Genomic DNA, 15,518 nt, shown 5'->3' on the forward strand with positions numbered 1-15,518 from the left:
TGCTTGTACCTGCCCGGATGTCTAATCCGGCTTTACCAGCACACACATACTCCGTGGTCTGGGAGCCTGGACTTTCAGTACGTCAAGAAGTCACGCATCGGCTCTACTATTTATACATAGTGATGCCAAGCCTAGGGGTAAACGTACCCAGGCCTGCTTGGCTGCCCAGTGGCGGCAGTGATGGTGGGGTTAGTTGGGTCTCCAGCCACATCCAACTGTTAATTGTCTTGTCTGCACCAGATTGTGGAAGTGGAAATTGTGACTGTGTGGTCACGTCCCTCCGAGGCTGCTCGCGCAGCACTGCCTTTTTACACTGGGGGCTGCCATGTTAATGCCTGTTATCCTGCATTGGAGTGGTTTGTCTATGAAAGGTAATTCATCTGCTTGCCAATGATATACAAATTGTAGCAGTTCCCTAGTATTACCACTAGGGGCCGCAAATCCCCATTGCTGCCGCGAGGTCTAGTGATATAATTTAATATTAAAAATGTATATTATTGTTTATTTACAGTATATTTAACGCTAATGTAGCACCGTACAGAGATTATATATTCATATCTGTCACTGCCCTTTTGTAGCTTACACTCTCTATTCCCTGACATACAAGAACACCCATACACACCAGTGTTCATTTCTCCAGTAACCTACAGTATGTGTCTGGGGAGTGCGAGGAAACTGGAGCACCTGGGAAAAGCCCATTCAAACATAGATACATGATCATGAGTGGGAGTGGGATAACCAATACTAGTACCATCGTTCCTTAACCATCAGTGGGAGAGTGGGAAGCTATCGATAGTTTCCACCCATCATTTGACTTCTGTGCTGTGGGGAGTGGCAGGCAGTGTGCCAATCCAGGAAAGGGGGTGGGGCGTAGTGGCACAGTGGGGGGCATTGCTAAGCTGTTTCCCTGTACAGGGGAAAGGGGAAAGACCATTGCTGCCTCTAAGTTATTGATGGCTGAGAATCTTCGAATCCCCACCATCGAAGGTTAAACCGCCAACCATCAGTGTCAAATTACCATCCTTAGGGAGAACATACAAACTCCAAGCACATGGGGCCATGACTAAGTGTTGTCCTCGGTGTTGTGCTGTCCCCCCCCCTACCCATATAATAATGAACATTAATAAAATCTCGGTTCGTGTACACTAGTTTTATATATTTATATATACTGCTCAAAAAAATAAAGGGAACACTAAATTAACACATCCTAGATCTGAATGAATTAAATATTCTTATTACATACTTTGTTCTTTACATAGTTGAATGTGCTGACAACAAAATCACACAAAAATTATCAATGGAAATCAAATGTATTAACCCATGGAGGTCTGGATTTGGAGTCACCCTCAAAATGAAAGTGGAAAAACACACTACAGGCTGATCCAACTTTGATGTAATGTCCTTAAAACAAGTCAAAATGAGGCTCAGTAGTGTGTGTGGCCTCCACGTGTCTGTATGACCTCCCTACAACCCACACAAGTGTCTCAGGTAGTGCAGCTCATCCAGGATGGCACATCAATGCGAGCTGTGGCAAAAAGGTTTGCTGTGTCTGTCAGCGTAGTGTCCAGAGCATGGAGGCACTACCAGGAGACAGGCCAGTACATCAGGAGACGTGGGGGAGGCCGTAGGAGGGCAACAACCCAGCAGCAGGACCGCTACCTCCGCCTTTGTGCAAGGAGGAACAGGAGGAGCACTGCCAGAGCCCTGCAAAATGACCTCCAGCAAGCCACAAATGTGCATGTGTCTACTCAAACGATCAGAAACAGACTCCATGAGGGTGGTATGAGGGCCCGACGCCCACAGGTGGGGGTTGTGCTTACAGCCCAACACCGTGCAGGACGTTTGGCATTTGCCAGAGAACACCAAGATTGGCAAATTCGCCGCTGGCGCCCTGTGCTCTTCACAGATGAAAGCAGGTTCTCACTGAGCACATGTGACAGACGTGACAAAGTCTGGAGACGCCAAGGAGAACGTTCTGCTGCCTGCAACATCCTCCAGCATGACCGGTTTGGCAGTGGGTCAGTAATGGTGTGGGGTGGCATTTCTTTGGGGGGCTGCACAGCCCCACATGTGCTCGCCAGAGGTAGCCTGACTGCCATTAGGTACCGAGATGAGATCCTCAGACCCCTTGTGAGACCATATGCTGGTGCGGTTGGCCCTGGGTTCCTCCTAATGCAAGACAAAGCTAGACCTCATGTGGCTGGAATGTGTCAGCAGTTCCTGCAAGACGAAGGCATTGATGCTATGGACTGGTCCGCCCGTTCCCCAGACCTGAATCCAATTGAGCACATCTGGGACATCATGGGGTAAATTTACTAAGATGGGAGCTGTATTTAGGATGGGATGTTGCCCATAGCAACCAATCAGATTTTACTTCTCATTTATCTAGCACCTTCTAGAAGATAATACTTGGAATCTGATTGGTTGCTACGGGCAACATCCCATCTTAAATAGAACTCCCATCTTAGTAAATTTACCCCCATGTCTCGCTCCATCCACCAATGCCACGTTGCACCACAGACTGTCCAGGAGTTGGCGGATGCTTTAGTCCAGGTCTGGGAGGAGATCCCTCAGGAGACCATACGCCACCTCATCAGGAGCATGCCCAGGCATTGTAGGGAGGTCATACAGGCACGTGGAGGCCACACACACTACTGAGCCTCATTTTGACTTGTTTTAAGGACATTACATCAAAGTTGGATCAGCCTGTAGTGTGTTTTTCCACTTTCATTTTGAGGGTGACTCCAAATCCAGACCTCCATGGGTTAATAAATTTGATTTCCATTGATAATTTTTGTGTGATTTTGTTGTCAGCACATTCAACTATGTAAAGAACAAAGTATTAAATAAGAATATTTCATTCATTCAGATCTAGGATGTGTTATTTTAGTATTTTTTTGAGCAGTGTGTATGTGTGTGTGTGTGTGTGTGTGTGTGTGTGTGTGTGTGTATGTATGTATGTATGTATGTATGTGTGTGTATATATATATATATATATATATATATATATATATATATACATGGCATTTCTGTTACGTCCTAGTGGATACTGGGGTCTTGTACTTTAGTACCATGGGGTATAGATCGGGTCCACTGGAGCCTGGCACTTTAAAACCTTTTAGTGTGTGTATGTGTGTGCTGGCTCCTCCCCTCTATGCCCCTCCTACCAGACTCCGTTTAGAAAAATGTGCCCAAGGAGCCGGGTGCACTTCTCTGGAGCACCAGAGACTTTTCTTCCTTTTTATTTTAGTTTCTTATTTTCAGGTAGCTCTGCTTGGCAGACAGACTACCTGCATCGTGGGACTTAGAGGGGGACCGAACCAACCTCCTGAGGGTTAGTGGTTTGTAATCCCAGCTGACAGGACACTGAGCTCCTGAGATGCTGATCACACATCGTCAGTATGTGTGCCCACACCAGCTGCTAGCAGCCACCCTCTAACAGATGTCGAAGTTCCACGGTGCGGTGAGTGTTACACCGGGGTCCCGGTTAGCGTGTCCCCGGTGCAGTTTTGGCGGCAGGTCGCGCGACGGTCACATGCCCAGAGCTGCGGTGCCCGCCGTGGACAAAACTGGCAAAGGGCAGATGCCCTTCAGTGCTCACTGTCACAAAAAGGCTTTGTGTGTACTGTCTGCATATTTCTCTAACGTCCTAGTGGATTCTGGGGACTCCGTAAGGACCATGGGGAATAGATGGGCTCCGCAGGAGACTGGGCACTCTAAAGAAAGATTTAGTACTACCTGGTGTGCACTGGCTCCTCCCTCTATGCCCCTCCTCCAGACCTCAGTTAGAATCTGTGCCCGGACAGAGCTGGGTGCTTTTAGTGAGCTCTCCTGAGCTTGCTAATAAGAAAGTATTTTAGTTAGGTTTTTTATTTTCAGAGAGCTTCTGCTGGCAACAGACTCTCTGCTACGTGGGACTGACGGGAGAGAAGCAAACCTACTAACTGCGGATAGGTTGCACTTCTTAGGCTACTGGACACCATTAGCTCCAGAGGGATCGAACACAGGACCTGACCTTGTCGTCCGTTCCCGGAGCTGCGCCGCCGCCCCCCTCGCAGAACCAGAAGACAGAAGCCGGCAGAAGCAAGAAGACATTGAAATCGGCGGCAGAAGACTCCTGTCTTCACATGAGGTAGCGCACAGCACTGCAGCTGTGCGCCATTGCGCCCACACTACCCACACTCTCCGGTCACTGTAGGGTGCAGGGCGCAGGGGGGGGGGGGCGCCCTGGGCAGCAATTAGGATACCTCTTGGCAAAAAGACACATATATACAGCTGGGCACTGTATATATGTACGAGCCCCCGCCATTTTATTACACAGACCCGGGACAGAAGCCCGCCGCTGAGGGGGCGGGGCCTTCTTCCTCCGCACTAACCAGCGCCATTTTCTCTTCACAGCTCCGCTGAGAGGAAGCTCCCCAGGCTCTCCCCTGCAGAATCAAGGTAGAAAAAGGGTAAAAAGAGAGGGGGGGCACATAAATTTAGGCGCAAATTATCATAAACAGCAGCTACTGGGTAAACACTAAGTTACTGTGTAATCCCTGGGTTATATAGCGCTGGGGTGTGTGCTGGCATACTCTCTCTCTGTCTCTCCAAAAAGCCTTGTGGGGTCCTGTCCTCAATTAGAGCATTCCCTGTGTGTGTGCGGTGTGTCGGTACGTTTGTGTCGACATGTTTGACGAGGACGGTTACGTGGAGGCAGAACAAGTGCAAGTGACTGTGGTGTCGGCGCCGACACCTGATTGGATGGATATGTGGAAGGTGTTAAATGATAATGTAAGCTCCTTGCATAAAAGGTTGGATAATCAGTCAGGGTCTCAACCCGTGTCTGATTCTGCAGCTCAGAGGCCGTCAGGGTCTCAAAAGCGCCCACTATCCCAGTTGGTTGACACAGATGTCGACACGGATTCTGACTCCAGTGTCGATGACGATGAGGCAAAGTTGCAGCCTAAAATGACTAAAGCCATCCGATACATGATTATAGCAATGAAGGATATATTGCACATACCGGAGGAAAACCCTGTCCCTGACAAAAGGGTATATATGTATGGGGAGAAAAAGCAAGAGGTGACTTTTCCCCCTTCACATGAGTTAAATGAATTATGTGAAAAAGCATGGGATTCCCCCCGATAAGAAAGTGCTGATTTCCAAAAGGTTACTTATGGCGTACCCTTTCCCGCCAACGGACAGGATGCGCTGGGAATCCTCCCCTAGGGTAGATAAAGCTCTGACACGCTTATCTAAAAAGGTGGCCCTGCCGTCACAGGATACGGCCGCCCTAAAGGATCCTGCAGATAGGAAGCAGGAAAGTATCCTGAAGTCTGTTTATGCACACTCAGGTACTATACTGAGGCCGGCTATTGCGTCGGCCTGGATGTGTAGTGCTGTAGCAGCATGGACAGATAATCTGTCTGAGGAAATGGATAACTTAGACAGGGATACCATTTTACTGACCCTGGGGCATATAAAAGACGCTGTCCTATATATGAGGGATGCCCAGAGGGACATTTGCCTACTGGGCTCTAGAATAAATGCAATGTCAATTTCTGCCAGAAGGGTCCTGTGGACTCGGAAATGGACAGGTGATGCCGACTCCAAAAAGCACATGGAGGTGTTACCTTACAAGGGTGAGGAATTGTTTGGGGATGGTCTCTCGGACCTAGTTTCCACAGCTACGGCTGGGAAGTCAAACACTTTGCCATATATTCCCTCACAGCCTAAGAAAGCACCGTATTAACAAATGCAGTCCTTTCGATCACAGAGAAGCAAGAAGGTCAGAGGTGCGTCCTTTCTGGCCAGAGGCAGGGGTAGAGGAAAGAAGCTGCACCATTCAGCTAGTTCCCAGGAACAGAAGTCCTCCCCGGCTTCCACTAAATCCCCCGCATGATGCTGGGGCTCCACAGGAGCCAGGAGCGGTGGGGGCGCGTCTCCGAAATTTCAGCCACCAGTGGGTTCGCTCACAGGTGGATCCCTGGGCTATACAGATTGTGTCTCAGGGATACAAGTTGGAATTCGAAGTGATGCCCCCTCACCGTTACCTCAAATCGGCCCTGCCAGCTTCCCCCATAGAAAGGGAAGTAGTGTTAGCGGCAATTCACAAGTTATATCTCCAGCAGGTGGTGGTAAAGGTTCCCCTCCTTCAACAAGGAAGAGGATACTATTCCACAATGTTTGTGGTACCGAAACCGGACGGTTCGGTCAGACCCATATTGAATTTAAAATCCCTGAACATTTATCTGAAAAGATTCAAGTTCAAAATGGAATCGCTCAGAGCGGTCATTGCAAGCCTGGAAGAGGGGGATTTTATGGTGTCTCTGGACATCAAGGATGCGTACTTGCATGTCCCCATTTATCCACCTCCTCAGGAGTACCTCAGGTTTGTGGTACAGGACCGTCATTACCAATTCCAGACGTTGCCGTTTGGCCTGTCCACGGCACCGAGAATATTTACCAAGGTGATGGCGGAAATGATGGTGCTCCTTTGGAAGCAAGGGGTTATGATTATCCCATACTTGGATGATCTCCTCATAACGGCGAGGCCCAGGGAGCGGTTGCTGATCAGCGTAGCACTCTCTCAGGAAGTGTTGCAACAGCACGGCTGGATTCTGAATATTCCAAAGTCGCAGCTGATTCCTACGACGCGTCTGCCCTTCCTGGGCATGATTCTGGACACAAACCAGAAAAAGGTGTTTCTCCCGGAGGAGAAGGCTCATGAGCTCGTGACTCTGGTCAGAGGCCTCCTAAAACCAAAACAGGTATCGGTGCATCTCTGCACGCGAGTCCTGGGAAAGATGGTGGCGTCATACGAAGCCATTCCCTTCGGCAGGTTCCATGCGAGGATCTTTCAGTGGGATCTGTTGGACAAGTGGTCCAGATCGCATCTTCAGATGCATCGGCTGATCACCCTGTCCCCCAGGGCCAGGGTGTCTCTTCTGTGGTGGCTGCAAAGTGCTCACCTCCTCGAGGGCCGCAGGTTCGGCATACCGGACTGGGTCCTGGTGACCACGGATGCAAGCCTCCGAGGATGGGGGGCAGTCACTCAAGGAAGAAACTTCCAGGGGCTGTGGTCAAGTCAGGAGACTTGTCTGCACATCAATATCCTGGAACTAAGGGCCATATACAACGCCCTGAGTCAAGCGGAGCCTCTGCTTCGAAACCAACCAGTGCTGATTCAGTCAGACAACATCACGGCAGTGGCCCATGTGAACCGCCAGGGCGGCACAAGAAGCAGGGTGGCAATGGCAGAAGCCACCAGGATTCTTCGTTGGGCGGAGAATCACGTACTAGCACTGTCAGCAGTGTTCATTCCGGGAGTGGACAACTGGGAAGCAGACTTCCTCAGTAGGCACGACCTCCACCCGGGAGAGTGGGGACTTCATCAAGAAGTCTTCACGCAGATTGCAAATCGATGGGAACTGCCACAGGTGGACATGATGGCGTCCCGTCTCAACAAAAAGCTAAAAAGATATTGCGCCAGGTCAAGGGACCCTCAGGCGATAGCTGTGGACGCACTAGTAACACCGTGGGTGTTCCAGCCGGTCTATGTGTTTCCTCCTCTTCCTCTCATACCAAAGGTGCTGAGAATTGTAAGAAAAAGAGGAGTGAGAACAATACTCATTGTTCCGGATTGGCCAAGAAGGACCTGGTACCCGGAATTGCAAGAAATGCTCACAGAGGACCCGTGGCCTCTGCCTCTCAGACAGGACCTGTTACAACAAGGGCCCTGTCTGTTCCAAGACTTACCGCGGCTGCGTTTAACGGCATGGCGGTTGAACGCCGGATCCTAGCGGAAAAAGGCATTCCGGATGAAGTTATTCCTACGCTGATAAAGGCTAGGAAGGATGTGACAGCAAAACATTATCACCGTATATAGCGAAAATATGTTGCTTGATGTGAGGCCAGGAAGGCCCCTACAGAGGAATTCCGGCTGGGTCGATTCCTGCACTTCCTACAGTCAGGAGTGACTATGTGCCTGAAATTAGGGTCCATAAAGGTCCAGATTTCGGCCCTATCCATGGCTTCACTGCCTGAGGTTCAGACGTTTGTTAAGGGAGTGCTGCATATTCAGCACCCTTTTGTGCCACCAGTGGCACCTTGGGATCTTAACGTGGTGTTGAGTTTCCTGAAATCCCACTGGTGTGAGCCACTTAAGACCGTGGAGCTAAAGTATCTCATGTGGAAAGTGGTCATGCTATTGGCCTTAGCTTCGGCTAGGCGTGTGTCAGAATTGGCGGCTTTGTCATGTAAAAGCCCCTGTCTGGTTTTCCATATGGACTATTGCTCGCTGGATCTGTGGCACGATTCAGCAGGCTCATTCTGCGGCTGGATTGCTGCATCCAAAATCAGTAAAAGCCCATTCCACAAGAAAGGTGGGCTCTTCTTGGGCGGCTGCCCGAGGGGTCTCGGCATTACAGCTTTGCCGAGCTGCTACTTGGTCGGGTTCAAACACATTTGCAAAGTTCTACAAGTTTGATACCCTGGCTGAGGAGGACCTTGTGTTTGCCCATTCGGTGCTGCAGAGTCATCCGCACTCTCCCGCCCGTTTGGGAGCTTTGGTATAATCCCCATGGTCCTTACGGAGTCCCCAGCATCCACTAGGACGTTAGAGAAAATAAGATTTTACTCACCAGTAAATCTATTTCTCGTAGTCCGTAGTGGATGCTGGGCTGGTATGAGTCTTACCCTGGATTCCAAAATCCTTTCCTTGTAATGTCAGCTCTTCCGGGCACAGTTTCCTTAACTGAGGTCTGGAGGAGGGGCATAGAGGGAGGAGCCAGTGCACACCAGGTAGTACTAAATCTTTCTTTAGAGTGCCCAGTCTCCTGCGGAGCCCGTCTATTCCCCATGGTCCTTACGGAGTCCCCAGCATCCACTACGGACTACGAGAAATAGATTTACCGGTGAGTAAAATCTTATTTTCTGATTTATTTCTCTCATAGCCAGTATAAACTGTTAATCAGAGGCCGAGCGCCATTACAGAGGGCGGGGCTTCCCGGAGCGGGACCTAAGGTGGGAAGGCGCCATTTTCCTGCTGCTGCCGATCAAGGCTGCATACACGCTGCTCCTTCAGAGACCCGCGCTGCTACAGGACTCTGTGCTGGTACCAGGGGGTCATAGACAAGTCATACACTTAGTTACACTTATACTGCTGTGTGTTCTGTGTGCTGGTGTCTGCTCCTCAGTGTCACTCCAGGGGCTCTCTAGGGTCTGTGTGGAGGTGTTTGGTCAGTGGGCTGTGTTGTTTTGCATTTGTAAGGGATGTCTGTGGACATGGTAATGTGTGCTGCTTGTAACTCAACCCCGTCTTCAGAGGGGTCACTCATGTGTGAACAGTGCTCCTTATCTCCACAGGGACACAGTTCACAAGCACCTGACTGGCTGGATAGCTTTACAAGCATGATTCAGAATGTCAATTCAGAATTAGCTGCTGCTAAGTAAGAAAGACAGGTTTTAAAGCATTCTGTTGATTGTGTGGCCAAGGCAGCAGATACCAAGAAGGCTTCTCAGCCCCCTCTGTTGGTTTGACATAAACGCTCACTGCCACAGGCTTTCCAGTCTGATTCTGATCAGCCTGATGTAGGTAATGATGATGATTTGGATGAGGTAATAATTTGGATGTAGGTAATGATGATGATTTGGATGAGAGAGGTTCTTCACATACCAGATCAGGAATCTGAGCTGGATGAGGAATTGTATTTTAACGTTAGGCCAAAGTCCTCTGCAACTTTTCCTGTGTCTAAAGAGATAAACTCCCTGGCCTATTTAACTTTCCCCAGAGGTTTTTAACTACCATTCCCTTGCTTGATGAGGACAGGAAAGTATGGGAAAACCCCCCATCAGTCGATACATCTGTGTTCAGACTGTCAAAGAAATTGGTACTGCCGGTGCCATGGGCTATTTCCCTAAAAGAGCCAGCTAACCATAAGATTGAGACCACGCTCAAGGCAGTCTACACGGCGGCAGGTGCTGCTCAACGCCCCATGATTGTTTGTGGGTGGATTTCCAGGGCAATTGTAAAATGGTCAGATAACGTTATTGACGGTTTAGACAATTTGCCCCGGGATGAGGTAGTTACTCTGTTGCAACATATACAGGATGCTGCAAATTTTATGAGCGAGGCTATTAAGGAGTTGTGTAGGGTTAATGGCCGCACTACTGCTATGGCTGTTTCGGCGCGTAGAGCTTTGTGGTTACGTCAGTGGTCAGCAAACGCTGATTCCAAAAAGGGTGTGGAAAATCTTCCCTTTACAGGTGACGCCTTAATTGGGGATGAATTAAATAAATGGATCTCCCAAGCAATGGCGGGAAAATCTACCTATGTTCTGTCTGCTGCGCCGCCTGGTAGACGTTCTTACACAGGACCCTCCTTGCAGTCCTTTCGTGTGGCAAGGTTCAGAGGCAGGGGCCGCGGGGTCTCCACCACTTCCAGAGGATCTCCTGGTAAGTCCCGTAAACCTACACCTGCTGCCTCCCTGGACCAGACCACTGGATCCCCTGCCGCAAAGCCTTTCGCGTGACAGTTGGCCCCAGCAGCAAGGCGATTTTCAGGTAGGTGCTCGCCTTCAAAACTTCGCCCATTTTCAGGTAGGTGCTCGCCTTCAAAACTTCGCCCACGTGTGGACGGAGTCCTGCTGGGTTCCTTCAGTGAGGGACCTCATTTCCCAAGGATACCGGCTGAAATTCCAAATGCTCCCTCCTCACAGATTTTTCAAGTCGGGTTTACCAGCTTTACCCGCAGCAAGAGTTACCTTGCAAGAGGCTATTCAAAAACTTCTGCAGAGGGTGGTGGTGGTTCCAGTACCTCTTCCACTACGCAACAGGGGTTTTTACTGTTTGTCGTTCCCAAACCAGACTGTTCGGTGCGCCCCATCTTGAACCTGAAGTCTCTGAACCCGTATCTGCGGGTGTTCAAATTCAAGATGGAATCCCTGTGGGTGGTGGTGTATGCTATGGAGGAGGGGGAGTCCTTGGTGTTTCTAGACGTCAAGGATGCTTACCTACACATTCCCATGTGGCCCCCTCATCAGGCTTACCTCAGGTTCGTCATATTGGACGACCATTTCCAGTTTCAAGCCTTATCCTTCGGATTATCCACAACTCCGAGGGTCTTCACCAAGGTCATGGCAGAAATGATGCTGCAGCTGTGCATGATGGGAGTGAACATAGTACCCTACTTGGAGGATCTCCTGATAAATGCTGTGTCCAGGGAACGTCTGCTGCACAGCATCAATCTGACGACTTGCCTGCTTACGGATCATGGGTGGATCCTGAATTTTAAAAAATATCACCTGGAACTTACCCAACGTCTTCAGTTCTTGGGGCTGATACTGGATACAGTGTCTCAGAAGGTGTTTCCTCCAATGGACAAAGCCTTGACTGTCCAGGTTATGGTTCACTGGGTGCTCTGTCCTTGCAGGGTATCCGTCCATCTTTGCATCCGATTACTGGGCAAGACGGTGGCTGTTTACGAGGCAGTCCAATACGGCAGATTTCATGCGCGACCATTTCAGCTGGATCTGCTGGACAGGGGGCTGAGAACGCTTCTTGATATCTGCTGCCTTGTCTCACCGTCACATGCATCAGGAAGTGACCTTATCTCCGAATGCCCAGATTTCTCTGTTGTGGTGGCTACAAGTTCCTCAACTGGTAGAGGGCAGGAGTTTCAACAACCACTCGTGAATTCTTCTGACGACGGATGCCAGCCTCCGGGGTTGGGGAGCTGTGACCCAGTAGGCTCAATTCCAGGGGACATGGTCAAGACAGGAATCTGCTCTTCCGATAAACATCCTGGAACTCAGGGCGATTTTACAATGCCCTTCTGAAGGCTTCTCATCTACTGGAGGATCAGGCGATCCAGGTTCAGTCGGACAGCGCCACGGTGGTGGCTTACATAAAACGATAAGGGGGAACAAGAAGCAGAGCGGTGATGCGAGAGGTGTCAAAAACTCTCCTCTGGGTGGAGGCCAATGCAAGGGCCATCTTAGCCATATTCATTCCAGGAGTAGACAACTGGGAAGCAGACTTCCTCAGCAGGCACGACCTCCATCTGGGGGAATGGGGCCTACATCCCCAGGTGTTTCAACAGTTAATTCATCGGTGGGGCTGTCCGCAGACGTGATGGCTACTCATCTCAACAAGAAGCTATGCCGTTACTGTTCCAGAATGAGGGATCCACAGGCTGTTGCAGTGGACGCACTGATGACTCCGTGGATGTACCAGTTTGTTTACCTGTTCTCTCCACTACCGCTAATCCCAAGGAATCTCAAAAGACTAAGAAGGGAAAGCGTACAGGCAATTCTAATTGCCGGATTGGCCTCGATGACTGTGGTACTCGGACCTCCAAACCATGGCTCTGGAGGATCCCTGGTTGCTGCCTCTACGAAACTATCTCCTTCAGCAAAGTCCTTTCGTTTATCTAGACTTACTGCGGCTGCGTTTCACGGCTTGGAAGTTGAGAGGGAGATTCTATCTAGAAAGGGTCTTCCCTCCCAGGTCATTTCCACCATGGTCCAGGCAAGGAAGATGGTTACGTCAAAACATTATCATCGAATCTGGAGAAAGTATGTTTTCTGGTGTGAGGGTAGAAAGGTTTCTCCTGTGGACTTTAGAATTGGTCGTTTTCTGCTTTTCCTGCAAGCGGGAGTGGATATGGGCCTACGGTTAGGCTCCATCAAAGTCCATATTTCTGCGCTCTCTATTTTTTTCCAGAAACAATTTGCCATGTTGCCTGAAGTACAGACTTTCCTAAAGGGAGTCCTTCATCTGCAACCGCCCTTTGTACCTTCCACAGCTCCGTTGGACCTCAATGTGGTTCTATCCTTTCTCCAATCTGACTGGTTTGAACACTTGCATAGGATGGAGTTAAAATTTATTTCCTGGAAGACGGTGATGTTATTGGCACTGGAGTCTCTCAGGAATGTTTCTGTAAGAGCCCTTATTTGATATTTCATGCAGACAGGGCAGAACTTCGGACCCGTCCTCAGTTTTTGCCGAAAGTGGTGTCAGCTTTTCATGTGAATCAGCCTATTGTGGTTCCGGTGTTGTCTGACGCTTCCGTTGGTCCTGAGTCCTTGGATATGGTCAGGGCTCTGAAGATTTATGTCAAACGGACGGCCTGTCATCGGAAATCTGACTCGCTGTTTGTCCTTTATGATGCTTCCAAGATTGGGTGAATTCGGCGGCTCTGCCTTTGTCGACGTCTATTCAGGCCCACTCAGTGAGGTTGCCCGGGGTGTCTCGGCCCTTCAATTGTGCCGAGCTGCAACTTGGTCCGGTTCAAACACGTTTGTCAAATTCTATAGGTTCGATACCTTGGACAAGGATGACCTTCAGTTTGGTCAGGTGGTTTTACAGGGGTCTCAGCACTCTCCCACCCGTTTGGGAGCTTTGGGACTTCCCCATGGTGCTGAAGTACAAGGCCCCAGTATCCACTGGGACGTAAGAGAAAATAGGAATTTAATACCTACCGGTAATACCTTTTCTCCTAGTCCGTAGTGGATACTGGGCGCCCGCCTCAGTGCTTCGTTCCTGCTTACCGGTGTAAGTATTTGGTTGGACCGGCGTTGCGGTCCCGTTATGTTGTTGGGATAGCTGTGCTATCCTAGTTAGGTTGGTGTTGCTACGCTCTGTTCTGGTTAGCGCCCTCCTTTCGTTTCTGGTTGTGTGTTGGTTTGTTGCCACACCTCTGTTGTATTGTTTCTACTCTCATGTTATGTCCGTCTCCTCGGGCACAGTTTTTCTAGACTGAGTCTGGTAGGAGGGGCACAGAGGGGAGGAGCCAGCACACACATACACACACTAAAAGGTTTTAAAGTGCCAGGCTCCAGTGGACCCGATCTATACCCCATGGTACTAAAGTACAAGACCCCAGTATCCACTACGGACTAGGAGAAAAGAAATTGCCGGTAGGTATTACATTCCTATATTTAGTTGCTGAGGAGGAGACTACGTGGCCCCGAGGGGTGTACGCAGCATTCTGCCGGGCATTGTGAGTCATTAGTGATTGCAGGCCTGTGGGGAGGATGGATCAGGTGGTGATGTCTCCTCTCCTGGGGTTTGCGTTCCGCTGTGTAATGTCGCTGTCCATCTTATGAATCGTGACTGCACGGCGCTGCCAGAGACATTGCGGTCAGGGAGGTGTTCCACATCTCCTGTCTGTCAGCCTGCAGCGTGTGTATATATGTGTTATCTAGAGCAGTCTCTGTCAGCCTGCAGCGTGTGTATATATGTGTTATCTAGAGCAGTCTCTGTCAGCCTGCAGCGTGTGTATATATGTGTTATCTAGAGCAGTCTCTGTCAGCCTGCAGCGTGTGTATATATGTGTTATCTAGAGCAGTCTCTGTCAGCCTGCAGCGTGTGTATATATGTGTTATCTAGAGCAGTCTCTGTCAGCCTGCAGCGTGTGTGTATATAGGTGTTATCTAGAGCAGTCTCTGTCAGCCTGCAGCGTGTGTATATATGTGTTATCTAGAGCAGTCTCTGTCAGCCTGCAGCGTGTGTATATATGTGTTATCTAGAGCAGTCTCTGTCAGCCTGCAGCGTGTGTATATATGTTATCTAGAGCAGTCTCTGTCAGCCTGCAGCGTGTGTGTATATAGGTGTTATCTAGAGCAGTCTCTGTCAGCCTGCAGCGTGTGTGTATATAGGTGTTATCTAGAGCAGTCTCTGTCAGCCTGCAGCGTGTGTATATATGTGTTATCTAGAGCAGTCTCTGTCAGCCTGCAGCATGTGTATATATGTGTTATCTAGAGCAGTCTCTGTCAGCCTGCAGCGTGTGTATATATGTGTTATCTAGAGCAGTCTCTGTCAGCCTGCAGCGTGTGTATATATGTGTTATCTAGAGCAGTCTCTGTCAGCCTGCAGCGTGTGTATATATGTGTTATCTAGAGCAGTCTCTGTCAGCCCGCAGCGTGTGTACATGTGTTATCTAGAGCAGTCTCTGTCAGCCTGCAGCGTGTGTATATATGTGTTATCTAGAGCAGTCTCTGTCAGCCTGCAGCGTGTGTATATATGTGTTATCTAGAGCAGTCTCTGTCAGCCTGCAGCGTGTGTATATATGTGTTATCTAGAGCAGTCTCTGTCAGCCTGCAGCGTGTGTATATATGTGTTATCTAGAGCAGTCTCTGTCAGCCTGCAGCGTGTGTATATATGTGTTATCTAGAGCAGTCTCTGTCAGCCCGCAGCGTGTGTACATATGTGTTATCTAGAGCAGTCTCTGTCAGCCTGCAGCGTGTGTATATATGTGTTATCTAGAGCAGTCTCTGTCAGCCCGCAGCGTGTGTACATATGTGTTATCTAGAGCAGTCTCTGTCAGCCTGCAGCGTGTGTATATATGTGTTATCTAGAGCAGTCTCTGTCAGCCCGCAGCGTGTGTACATATGTGTTATCTAGAGCAGTCTCTCTCAGCCTGCAGCGTGTGTATATATGTGTTATCTAGAGCAGTCTGTCAGCCTGCAGCGTGTGTATATATGTGTTATCTAGAGCCAGAACCCCGAGTGCCAGTTGCCTCATTGTTCCGG

The 15,518-nt window shown here is 49.5% G+C and overlaps 1 protein-coding gene across 1 annotated transcript in view; it reads left to right on the forward strand.

Moving 5' to 3' along the window:
- The window catches only part of PAMR1 (peptidase domain containing associated with muscle regeneration 1), an 85,491-nt gene that overhangs the window by 27,099 nt on the left and 42,874 nt on the right, over positions 1 to 15,518 (forward strand). The window lies entirely within an intron of this gene.

This window comes from Pseudophryne corroboree, chromosome 11 (genome assembly GCF_028390025.1).
Source record: "Pseudophryne corroboree isolate aPseCor3 chromosome 11, aPseCor3.hap2, whole genome shotgun sequence".
Lineage (NCBI taxonomy): Eukaryota > Metazoa > Chordata > Amphibia > Anura > Myobatrachidae > Pseudophryne > Pseudophryne corroboree.